We start from the raw sequence: 13,659 nt of genomic DNA, 5'->3' as shown, positions 1-13,659 counted from the left end.
GAATAACTGCACGGCACACGGTTGACCTTTGTTACGACCTCTGGCTTTGCATGTAAACAATGTCTTCACAGGGGAGGAATCATCAGTTTGGAGGCAGAGAATTTGAAGAAACATCTTTGCCAAACATTTGCCTATGCCTATTTCCCATCATTCCTCATATATCCTGAATGGTCTTAGAGTTATACGTGTCAGTTAACTGCTATAGTACCTGCTTTGTACGTCACGTCCACTCTAAAATAAAAAGCGTTCGTAATTTTTTTAATCTTTATCCTTATCTTTCTCTCTTTTTTTTGAATTTAATTTTGACTGTAATGATCATGCCTAAAAATATCGATAATATTTTCATGAAATATTGAAGAAATACATGTCTTTCTCACAGACAGGCTAACATTGCAGTTCCTATTGGTGAGAAATTTGGGGTCCTATTATGACAACCAAGCAGGGTTTGCACCTATCTGTCGCTTATCTTTCCAGCTGCAATGATTTTCTCATGGTTGCAAGCACAACAATGTATTTTTTTAAACATCTTTATTGGAGTACAATTGCTTTACAATGGTGTGTTAATTTCTGCTTTATAACAAAGTGAAGCAGCTATACATATACATATATCCGCATATCTCCTCCCTCTTGCATCTCCCTCCCACACTCCCTATCCCACCCTGTAGGTAGACAAAAAGCAGCGAACTGAACTATCTCCCTGTGCTATGTGGCTGTTTCCCACTAGTTATCTATTTTACATTTGGTAGTGTATATATGTCCATGCCACTCTCTCACTTCATCCCAGCTTACTCTTCCCCCTCCCCGTGTCCTCAAGTCCATTCTCTACATCTGCGACTTTATTCCTATCCTGCCCCTAAGTTCGTCAAAACCATTTTTTTTTTTTAGATTCCATATATATGTGTTAGCATACGCTATTTGTTATTCTCCTTCTGACTTGCTTCACTCTGTATGACAGACTCTAGGTCCATCTACCTCACTACAAATAACTCAATTTCATTTCTTTTTATGGCCCAGTAATATTCCATTGTATACATGTGCCACATCTTCTTTATCCATTCATCTGTCAATGGACACTTAGTTTGCTTCCATGTCCTGGCTACTGTAAATAGAGCTGCAATGAACATTGTGGTACATGACTCTTTTTGAATTATGGTTTTCTCAGGGTATATGCCCAGTAGTGGGATTGCTGGGTCATATGGTAGTACTATTTTTAGTTTTTTGAAGGACGCTCCATACTGTTCTCCATAGTGGCTGTATCAATTTACACTCCCACCAGCAGTGCAAGAGGGTTTCCTTTTCTCCACACCCTCTCCAGCATTTATTGTTTCTAGATTTTTTCATGATGGCCATTCTGACTGGTGTGAGATGATACCTCATTGTAGTTTTGATTTGCATTTCTCTAATGATTAGTGATGTTGAGTATCCTTTCATTTATTTGTTGGCAATCTGTATATCTTCTTTGGATAAATGTCTCTTTAGGTCTTCTGCCCATTTTTTGATTGGGTTGTTTGTTTTTTTGATACTGAGCTGCATGAGCTGCTTGTAAATTTTGGAGATTAATCCTTTGTCGGTTGCTTCGTTTTCAAATATTTTCTCCCATCCTAAGCATTGGCTTTTCGTCTTGTTTATGGTTTCCTTTGCTGTGCCTAAGCTTTAAAGTTTCATTAGGTCCCATTTATTTTTGTTTTTATTTCCATTTCTCTAGGAGGTGGGTCAAAAAGGATCTTGCTGTGATTTATGTCATAGAGTGTTCTGCCTATGTTTTCCTATAAGAGTTGTATAGTATCTGGCCTTACAGTTAAGTCTTTAATCCATTTTGAGTTTATTATGTTGTATGGCATTAGGTATTGTTCTAATTTCATTCTTTTACATGTAGCTGTCCAGTTTTCCCAGCACCACTTATTGAAGAGGCTATCTCTTCTCCATTGTATATTCTCACCTCCTTTATCAAAGATAAGGTGACCATATGTACGTGGGTTTATGTCTGAGCTTTCTATGCTGTTCCATTGATCTATATTTCCGTTTTTCTGCCAGTACCATACTGTCTTGATTACTGTAGCTTTGTAGCATAGTCTGAAGTCAGCCAGCCTGATTCCTCCAGCTTTGTTTTCCTTTCTGAAAAATTGCTTTGGCTATTCAGGGTCTTTTGTGTTTCTATACAAATTGTGAATTTTTTTGTTCTAATTCTGTGAAAAATGCCATTGGTAGTTTGATGGGGATTTCATTGAATCTGTAGATTGCTTGAGGTAGTAGAGTCATTTTCACAATGTTGATTCTTCCAATCCAAGAACACAGTATATCTCTCCATCTGCATGTATCATCTTTAATTTCTTTCAGCAGTGTCTTCTAGTTTTCTGCATACAGGTCTTTTGTATCCCTAGGTAGGTTTATTCCTAGGTATTTTACTCTTTTTGTTGCAATGGTAAATGGGAGTGTTTCCTTAATTTCTCTTTCAGATTTTTCATCATTAGGGTATAGGAATGCAAGAGATTTCTGTGTGTTAATTTTGTATCCTGCTAATTTACAAAATTCATTGATTAGCTCTAGTAGTTTTTTGGTAGCATCCTTAGGAATCTCTTTGTATAGTATCATGTCATCTGCAAACAGTGACAGTTTTACTTCTTCTTTTCTGATTTGGTTTCCTTTTATTTCTTTTTCTTCTCTGATTGCTGTGGCTAAAATTCCAAAACTACGTTGAATAATAGTGGTGAGAGTGGGCAATTTTGTCTTGTGTCTGATCTTAATGGAAATGGTTTCAATTTTTCACCGTTGAGAACGATGTTGCATATGGGTTTGTCATACATGGTCTTTATTATGTTGAGGTAATTTCCCTCTATGCCTACTTCCTGGAGGGTTTTTTTGTTTTTTATTTTTTACATCTTTATTGGAGTATAATTGCTTTACAATGGTGTGTTAGTTTCTGCTTTATGACAAAGTGAATCAGTTATACATATACATATGTGCCCATATCTCCTCCCTCTTGCATTTCCCTCCCTCCCACCCTCCCTATCCCACCCATCCAGGTGCTCCCAAAGCACCAAGCTGATCTACATGTGCTATGCGGCTGCTTCCCACTAGCTATCTATTTTACATTTGGTAGTGTATATATATCCATGCCACTCTCTCACTTTGTCACAGCTTACCCTTCCCCCTCCCCATATCCTCAAGTCCATTCTCTAGTAGGTCTGTGACTTTATTCCCGTCTTACCCTTAGGTTCTTCATGACATTTTTTATTCTTAGATTCCATATATATGTGTTAGTATACGGTATTTGTCTTTGTCTTTCTGACTTCACTCTCTCTATGACACTCTCCATGACAGACTCTAGGTCCATCCACCTCACTACAAATAACTCAATTTCATTTCTTTTTATGGCTAATATTCCATTGTATATATGTGCCACATCTTCTTTATCCATTCATCCTATGATGGACACTTAGGTTGTTTCCATCTCCTGGCTACTGTAAATAGAGCTGCAATGAACATTTTGGTACATGACTCTTTCTGAATTATGGTTTTCTCAGGGTATATGCCCAGTAGTGGGATTGCTGGGTCATATGGTAGTTTTATTTGTAGTTTTTTAAGGAACCTCCATACTGTTCTCCATAGTCGCTGTACCAATTCACATTCCCAACAGCAGTGCAAGAGTGTTCTCTTTTCTCCACACCCTCTCCAGCATTTATTGTTTCTAGATTTTTTCATGATGGCCATTCTGACTGGTGTGAGATGATATCTCATTGTAGTTTTGATTTGCATTTCTCTAATGATTAATGATGTTGAGCATTCTTTCATGTTTTTGTTGGCACTCTGTATATCTTCTTTGGAGAAATGTCTATTTAGGTCTTCTGACCATTTTTGGATTGGGTTGTTTTGTTTTTTTGTTATTGAGCTGCATGAGCTGCTTGTAAATTTTGGAGGTTAATTCTTTGTCAGTTGCTTCATTTGCAAATATTTTCTCCCATTCTGAGGGTTGTCTTTTGGTCTTGTTTATGGTTTCCTTTGCTGTGCAAAAGCTTTGAAGTTTCATTAGGTCCCATTTGTTTATTTTTGTTTTTATTTCCATTTCTCTAGGAGGTAGGTCAAAAAGGATCTTGCTGTGATTTATGTCATAGAGTGTTCTTCCTATGTTTTCCTCAAGAGTTTGATAGTTTCTGGCCTTACATTTAGGTCTTTAATCCATTTTGAGCTTATTTTTGTGCATGGTGTTAGGGAGTGATCTAGTCTCATACTTTGACATGTACCTGTCCAGTTTTCCTGGCACCACTTATTGAAGAGGCTGTCCTTTCTCCACTGTACATTCCTGCCTCCTTTATCAAAGATAAGGTGACCCTATGGAAATGGGTTTGTTTCTGGGTTTTCTATCCTGTTCCATTGATCTATCTTTCTGTTTTTGTGCCAGTACCATACTGTCTTGATTACTGTAGCTTTGTAGTATAGTCTGAAGTCAGGGAGCCTGATTCCTCCAGCTCCGTTTTTCGTTCTCAAGATTGCTTTGGGTATTTGGGGTCTTTTGTGTTTCCATACAAATTGTGAAATTTTTGGTTCTAGTTCTGTGAAAAATGCCAGTGGTAGTTTGATAGGGATTGCATTGAATCTGTAGATTGCTTTGGGTAGTAGAGTCATTTTCACAATGTTGATTCTTCCAATCCAAGAACATGGTATATCTCTCCATCTATTTGTATCGTCTTTAATTTCTTTCATCAGTGTCTTATAATTTTCTGCATACAGGTCTTTTGTCTCCTTAGGTAGGATTATTCCTAGATATTTTATTCTTTTTGTTGCAATGGTCAATGGGAGTGTTTTCTTGATTTCACTTTCAGATTTTTCATCATTAGTGTATAGGAATGCCAGAGATTTCTGTGCATTAATTTTTTATCCTGCTGCTTTACCAAATTCATTGATTAGCTCTAGTAGTTTTCTGGTAGCATCTTTAGAATTCTCTATGTATAGTATCATGTCCTCTGCAAACAGTGACAGCTTTACTTCTTCTTTTCCGATTTGGATTCCTGGAGGGTTTTTATCATAAATCGGTGTTGAATTTTGTCAAAAGCTTTTTCTGCATCTATCCAGATGAACATATGGTTTTTCTCCTTCAATTTGTTAATATGGTTTATCACATTGATTGATTTGCATATATTGAAGAATCCTTGCATTCCTGGGATAAACTCTACTTGATCATGTTGTATGATCCTTTTAATGTGCTGTTGGATTCTGATTGCTAGTATTTTGTTGATGAGTTTTGCACCTATATTCATCAGTGATATTGGCCTGTAGTTTTCTTTTTTTGTGATATCTTTGTCTGATTTTGGTATCAGGGTGATGGTGGACTCATAGAATGAGTTTGGGAATGGTCCGCCCTCTGCTCTATTTTGGAAGAGTTTGAGAAGGATAGGTGTTAGCTCTTCTCTAAATGTTTGATAGAATTCTCCTGTGAAGCCATCTGGTCCTGGGCTTTTGTTACAAGTATCTAATTTCTATTTTCCACTCTATGCTTTTTATAGTCTATACTGCCCTCTGAAATATTCTTTCTCTCGTCTCTTCAGTGACAATCCTAGCAATATTTATAGCTGAACTCCTCTCTGAAGCTTTCTTTAATGATTTCAGACAAGTTTAATAGCACTTAATAGATTTAATACTACTTTTGCTCTTGTTCTAGATTGTGTGCTTGCATGTACAAATACATAAATTGCTTTTTAAATCAAATGTAAATTGCTTGGGACCAAAGGATATGTCTTCTTTTAACCCCTGTAGTCCTTTTAATGCTAACTTTCATTGTAAGACTATGAGGAGTCTTATCTCACTAAAAGCCATCCTTCTTTTAAATTATAAGGAGATGTGGTACATATATACAGTGGAATATTACTCAGCCATAAAAACAGAGTGAAATAATGTCATTTGCAGCAACACAGATGGACCTAGATATTATCATACTAAGTGAAGCAAGTCAGACAAAGAGAAATATTATATGATATAGCTTATATGTGGAATCTAAAAAAATGCTACAAATGAACTCATTTACAAAACAGAAATAGACTCACAGACATAAAACCAATTTATGGTTACCAAAGGAAAATGAGAGAGTTGGAATAAATTAGGAGTTTGGGATTAACAGATACACATTACTGTATATAAAATAGATAAACAACAAGGACCTACTGTATAGCACAGGGAACCGTCCTCAATATCTTGTAATAACCTATAATGGAAAAGAATATATGTATAAATATTTATCACTGAATCACTTTACTGTATACCTGGAACTAACACAACATGGCAAATCAGCTTCAATAAAAATTTTGAAAAATAAAAAAATTAAGTACTGAGTACTAAAAAAATAAATAAATAAAATATAAGGTGTCTTTCTAAAATGAGAAGTAGTCTGTTCATATTGATTCGAACCTGAAATCCTTGCTAGCTGTGATAGGACCCTCTTTGATCTTACCTGTTCCTTCCTTCCAACTTCATCCCAAACCTACAATTGCTATTGTGCTCTTGTGCCCAGGAATTGGGTGTCTTACAGCACACACCAGTGCATATGTTTATAGGTTCATCATCTCCCTGTCCTGTCAATCCTTCTCATTCACCTATTAATTATTATTATTTTTTTTTGTGGTACGTGGGCCTCTCACTGTTGTGGTCTCTCCCGTTGCGGAGCACAGGCTCCGGACGCACAGGCTCAGCGGCCATGGATCACAGGCCTAGCCACTCCGTGGCATGTGGGATCTTCCCAGACCGGCGCACGAACCCGTGTCCCCTGCATCGGCAGGCGGACTCTCAAACACTGCACCACCAGGGAAGCCCACACCTATTAATTTTTAATCGCCTTTTAAGATTCAGGTCAAGTAAAACTTCTTCATTGAAGCCTTGCCCCTGGAGACACATGCACTCTGCTATGAGTAACATCTGTCCTCTGATAGTGCCTGAGCTTCCTTCCCCTCTGTCTGGGCCAGCTTCATATTACACAGTATTCTAAAGTACTGTCAACGTCTCTTCTTTTCCCTGGGGCACTGTAAACTCTTCAAGGAAAAAGGGCTGTGTTTTATCTGTCCCTGAATTCCTTGCATGTGGCAGAGGACCATCACATGGTAAGCAGGTAACAAATCACACGAGAAGTGAGGTGACAAGGAAGCTGAATGACTGCTTCTCAAGTACATTGTGGTTTACTGCCTGGGGCTGAACTTCACTTACATCTTTAAGTAGGTTAATAATGATGACCCATAAAATAAGTGAATGTGTTTGTAAAACTGTAAAGTGCTATCCAGCACTGGTTAAATTTTAGTATGCGTGAAACTTTATCAAGGAGCATTGAATTTTAAATTGATTTTATTATGAATATGTACATTGTTAGGCCAAGTAGTGATGAACCTCACTGTTTTTTGCCTTTTCAGACTGTTTCCTTGCCACAGGTGATCACAGGCTTAGGCAAACCCAGACCATATTTAGCTGTTGGCCTTCTGTTTCCCTTAACACAGGAGATGAATGCTAACCCCTTTTCCAGCTAGCTGCATGTGGAACAGTTCTGGCTTCAGTCCCCTGCCACCTGCCAGCTCTGGGCTCTCAGGGTGCTCCTGGGAGAATCATAGGAATGCAGATGAACCCCTGAAAGAGACCTGATGGTGCAGAGAAGGCATCTGACAGAGGATCATGAAGCAGAGAGCAAAGAAGTGGGGTTGAAAAGAGGGAGGTATACGCGGAGATTGTTTTTCATCTCAAAATGTGCCATTGTATTCTACATTCTCCTTGAAACATTTCAAGGGCTCCATTTGCATATATTAGATGCTTACTTCTTTTCACATCATGTTCTCCATTCCTACTGAATTATGTGTCAATCTATGAACTGTTTCTCCTTTGTACTTCTGTCACTTTAGTACATTAACAATTGCAAGTAGAGGTTTTCCACAGTGTGTTTTCTTCTTGGTACAACTTCTTTTGAATCTATCCTGTGTATACAGAAAGATCTCAAGCGTGTGGGCCAGTCAGAATGAATCCAAGCCCGCACTGGTGGAAGTCTACATTCTAGAAGGGCTCCAAAGACACAAGGACACACAGTTGCAGTGATTACAATACTCAAACCTACCTAGATTAGTTGCAAAGATACTTCTTTAGCACTATTTTCACATTAATTCTATTATTGTTTAAATATAATTGCGTTTCTCTAGTTGATGTAAGTAAATCCTTTGCTTAAAATATTTCATTTTGTTTCAACTGTTAATTTGTTTTCTGAAATGAGTGTAATAAATACACATTTTTATTTGTCCTAACAATTAAAATGCATGGATTAACCCCCAGCTTGTACAGATGCAGAATCATTACTATCCCTAACAACGTAAAACTCTGACAAATTAGATATCACTATTTCTTAAGGAAAATTGATCATAAGATAATTTTTGGACCTAAAAATCTGCATTTGTCTCAAGCACATTTAACATGCATTCATGGGAGAAGGATCATCTTTTTTCTGTTTCATATACAACTCTGTTAAGTGGATATCTTATGTTTTCTTACATTTCCTGCATATAATTTAAAGGAAAAAAAAGCCACCCAAAAAGAGAATAGAGGGAATGAATGTCTCAATCCTTTTTTAATTGTATCACTGATTCTTGGGGGGGGTATAGTGTGATAGCTTCTGTATTTTCTCTACTCCCTCCCTCCCCAATTTTACTGAGTTGTGGTTGATTATAACATTGTATAAGTTTAAAGAGTACAACATAATGATTTGATACATGCATATAATGTGAAATGATTACCACAATAAATTTAGTTAACATCTGTCACCTCACATAGTTGCAACATTTTTTTTGTGAAGAGAACTTTTAAGATTTACTCTCTCAGCAATTTTCAAATATACAAAACAGTATTGTTAACTTTAATCATTATGCTGTGCATTACATCCCTAAGACTTTTTATTTTATAATTAAAAGTTTGTGCCCTTTGACCACCTTCAAATATTTCCCCTACACCCCAGCTCCCACATGTGGCAACCACTGATTTGATGCCTTTTTATGAGTTTTTTCTTTTCAGATTCCATTTAATTGAGGCCATACACTGTTTGTCTTTCTCTGATTTATTTCACTTAGTATAATGCCTTCTCTACTTTCTTGATGACTTGGTTATTTGCCCTAATTTAATAACAACAAAAAATGTTTATTGAAGACCCCTGTGAATATTAAGACTAAATTTACAAACTGTCTCACACGTTTACAAAATGTCTCACAGAGTTATTTAACTAATCTTTCTATTGTTTACACGTATTCTAACAACACATTTGATTCCCAGTTGATTTTCAGTTTATTTTAGTGAATTTTCTGGCCACTTTGGCCTCATAGTTGTTGATGAAAATAGTCTGTAAAAATTGAGAAAAATTATTTATCATTTTTTTGTTTTTTTGACAAATCTGTTCAGTCCTACATGCCTCAGACACTAGTATTTATTGATATTTTTGTTATAGTGCTTAAAGAATTTGTGTACCTTCTGTTAATGGTGATATCACCACCTTGCTACAGAATTAATCTTGTCTTCAGTTAAGCTGTGAGTAAATGTGGTGCAGCAGAAATGGGTGGCCTTTTACTCTGTTCACACGCGAACATGTGAACAAAAAAACGGAAAGAAACACAGTAAATTGTTGTTGTGACTGAAGTAACTTACTATGTAGGTCTATGGGTTTTAATTATTTCTTCCTTCTGGGATTCTACTTGCTTACTTCTTTTTTTCTTATACAGGATATGTCAGCATTTAGAGCCAATTCTGTTCTTCAGTGATGTGAGAGAAATATCAGTTTAAACTTATGTCACTGGTTGCAGCAGGGGATTGGGACCATAAAAAAATGATTATGAATTCGGTAATATGCCTTGCATAAAGTGGTCAGAAAAGATCTGGACTTTTCCCAAAGACTTATAGAGCCTGAAAATAAAGCCTGGTTATAAGGGAAGAGAACTCTAAGAAGACAAACTTTCAGTTAAACTAAAATGAAAATAGCTACAGAAAAACATTTTAGCCAAATAAATCTAGCAATATTTTCAGAGTTTCAGTTTCAAAAAAAAGAAAAACAAAACTAAAGAACAATAAGAGATATTTTTATATGTAAACCTGAGAGATGTGGCCAAATGATACTTCTTGGAAAGTATGTGTGAATTTCTTATTTGATAATTTATATCAGTATGGACTCATGGATATATATTTTATTCTAAAGGGTAAAATCCAATGCTATCATATTAGTTTTGTTCTCATATTGATTATTAAGAGCTTCTACTCTATATTTAAATAAATATTTTAGAAAAAATAAACTACGTAAACCATTCAAGTAGCTGGAAAAAAATGACAGGCATGAAAAGTGTTTAAAGTAATTAATAATAAAGATAACAATTAACCAAATATAAAATATTTATAATTGAGAATTATATATATAAGAAACAATATAAGAAAACTAAATCCAGTGCTTTAAAGGGACCAAAGATACATTCTATGTAAACCAGGTTTTTATAAAGGCTATTAGTTTTGTGATTTGAAAGAGACTGAGAAACCATGCGGCTACTAATTATAATCTGCTGTGAATAAATTTGAAAGATAATATTATATGAAAAAAATTTCAGACACACATAAATGCTGAAATCAAATTAGGTCAAATTGAGAAACCAGAATAGACCAATGACTATAGAAAATATGTTAGAAATTGTACTTTATGCCTCTACTAAAATCTCTCCTCCACCAGATCTACTGTGACCACTATTTAAAACTGTAGCCCCTCTACTCATTTCCTCTTTCTCAAACCCCTAGACCTTGCCCTACTTTTAATTCTCTTCAGCAGTATTTATCAATGTCTAAGATACTATACTGCTTACCTATTTATTATGCTTGTTGTTGACTGTCTCCCTCACTAGAGTGTAGTATCAAAAGCTCAAAGCTAGGGCTTCCCTGGTGGCACAGTGGTTGAGAGTCCACCTGCTGATGCGGGAGACGTGGGTTCGTGCCCCGGTCCGAGAGGATCCCTTGTGCCATGGAGCGGCTGGGCCCGTGAGCCATGGCCGCTGAGCCTGCACGTCCAGAGCCTGTGCTCTGCAACGGGAGAGGCCACAACAGTGAGAGGCCCGCGTACAGCAAAAAAAAAAAAAAAAAAAAAAAGCTCAAAGCTGTTTGTCTGTATTGTTCACTGATATATCCCAAGAATCTTGGACATTTTCTAGTAGATAGCAAACATCAAAAGTTTTTGTTGAATAATAATAAAAAAATGAATGAACATAAAAAGCATTCCTATTAAAGTGAAAAAAATATGAGGCATGTTACACTACTATTATTACATGTTACTCTGGAGGTCTTAGACTATTATGACTAGAAAAAATATAAATCCATACATATATGTATATGGCAATTCATATATATAATTTGTAAATAATTTTGAAAATTATAGTTAAAACCTCATGTTTAAAATAGAAATAACAATCAAAATAAACCACAGAATCGTACCCAATATAAAAAAATACAAAGTTTTGGTGAAATGTATTTTAAAAGCCTTTAATAAAAAGTTCTATTATGTTTCCGGATGAGAAGATAAAATTTCGTAAGAAATTTCACTTCTCTCTAAATTACTCTAAAAACATTAAAAACAATTACAATTAAAATCACAGTATGAAATTTCATGAGAGTTAACAAGATGATTATAAAATTCGTCTGCAAGAGTAAATAATAGACCTAAGACTCAAGTCAGAAAATCCATTAAAAGACAAAAATACTAAGATTGAATTAAGCCATCAAATATTTGAAAAATCCCACTTAAAATCAAAGTGATGTAGATCATTTAAAATGAAAGTACATACTCAGATTTAACATGTAAGTATAAAGAAACAAAAAGGCTCTTAGGACGAATCAAGCTTCAAAATGTGTGTCTCACTATGAGGTTCCTTCTAAGCAGACATGTCCAGCACATGTCCATGTTCAAGAAATGGACATATTTAGGGGTGCAGGACCCCCATCACCATTTCCGCATGTCTGGTTGAATTGAGGATGTATTCTAGATCCAAGGGCAATCAGTTCTCAGGCAAATGTGTGGCTTATGAATGACATGGGTATGATGAAATCATCAATGAGATCAATCAAATTCTCTCTCTTGGTATATTGACCTAGAAAAAAATGAGTTAATGGGGCAATAAAGCTAAAAAGGTTCTATGAAGAAGAGTAGGGGCAAGGTCATAATGAAACGTACACTGCATAGGTAACATGAAGGACAGGAAATCAGGAAATTAAGAAGGAAGTGGAGGGAAAGGGAAAAGATTTTGAGGAGGGGATGAGGAGTTGGATAAGTAGACAGAATCAGGAAATGAAAATCAGAGAGAAGCAGAGATATGAGAAAAATAGCAAATGACCCACAAGAGATTTTAAAAATTAGGCATTCATTAGAAATTCCTCTATTTCTAAATCAGGGGTCAGTAACCTACAGCCCACTGGCCACATACAGCCATCCCCCTTTTTTTGTACTACTCACAAATAAGTAATTTTTTTGTAGTTTTAATAATTTAAAAATCAAAATAATAATATTTAGTCATGAATTAAAATATATAAAATTCCAATTTCAGTGTCCATAAATGAAGTTATTAGAACATAGGCATACCCATTTGTTTATGGATTGTCTATGGTTGTTTCTATGCTACATTGGTTGAATATTTGCCTCAGAGACTTTGTGTGTGTTTGTGTGTGTGTGTTGATTGCATCGCTTTGCACTGATGCTTGGTGCACTGCAAATTGATGAGATGCAGTTAAAACTCAGTGTTTTTAGGCATGATGTGTGACAGGACACATATATTCGAAGATGAAAGGTGTAAAATCTTATAAAAGATCATCATTAAATTTTGCAGTTTGCAAATGATTTTGATGATAGGGATCGTTAACTCTGAGTCCAAATTCAAGGAATGCTATCCCCTCAGAAAAGAACTCTTCTCATTAGTAAACTTGTATTACAAAATTTTATTCAACTTTTATTAAATTTTGAGGAAATTTATTTTCTCTCTTACATAAATACATAAATATCATCTTCAATTTTGAATTCTTTCTGCAAAACCTTAAATACTGAACAGAAAAAAAAGTGGTTTGTTTTGGGTTTTTTTTTTTTTTTTTTTTTTTTTGTAGTTTTACAGAAAACCCCTGTGAACCTCTGCTGTAAAGGATTTCCATTTTGGATTTCAATGCACATATATGCTCACAGTATGTCTATGATGGTTAATTTTGTGTCAACTTGTCTGGGCCAAGGGATGCACACATAGCTAATTAAATACTATTTATGGGTGTGTCTGTAAAGGTTTTTTTCCGTCTTCCACCTTTAGATTAATATAGAGAGAAGTGACATATATTGGTCCTGTTTCTCTGGAGAACACTGACTAGTATACATCTTTTGTTTGAGAGAAATTCAGGAATTTTTCTTGAGAAAGATAAAAGGAACAACTACAAAATTAGGAATGAGTGACAAAAGTGTTGTCTAAAATGTAAAAATACAAAGCACAATTTATTAGATAAAATTAAGTGAATAACTTCATAATAAAAAGTTGTAGGTACTAATAAATGCATAATAGTAATGACTCCATGTTTTACATAAAGAGTCAATTAGAAAAAAAGACAGATTTATATAAATAACACTTTTGTCAGAAATTAATACTTTTTTTACTTGCAACCATT

The 13,659-nt window shown here is 35.4% G+C and overlaps 1 long non-coding RNA gene across 1 annotated transcript in view; it reads left to right on the top strand.

Annotated features, from left to right (window-relative positions):
- Positions 1-11,110, top strand: part of LOC115850188 (uncharacterized) — a 108,425-nt gene extending 97,315 nt beyond the window's left edge. The window contains exon 6 of the long non-coding RNA XR_009561499.1: positions 7,473-11,110. This is a non-coding gene — a long non-coding RNA (uncharacterized lncRNA). The remainder of the gene's footprint in view (positions 1-7,472) is intronic.
- Positions 11,111-13,659: the final 2,549 nt, after the last annotated feature.

Source organism: Globicephala melas, unplaced genomic scaffold, assembly GCF_963455315.2.
Source record: "Globicephala melas unplaced genomic scaffold, mGloMel1.2 SCAFFOLD_85, whole genome shotgun sequence".
Taxonomy (NCBI): domain Eukaryota; kingdom Metazoa; phylum Chordata; class Mammalia; order Artiodactyla; family Delphinidae; genus Globicephala; species Globicephala melas.
This window is presented reverse-complemented; position numbering and strand designations above follow the sequence as displayed.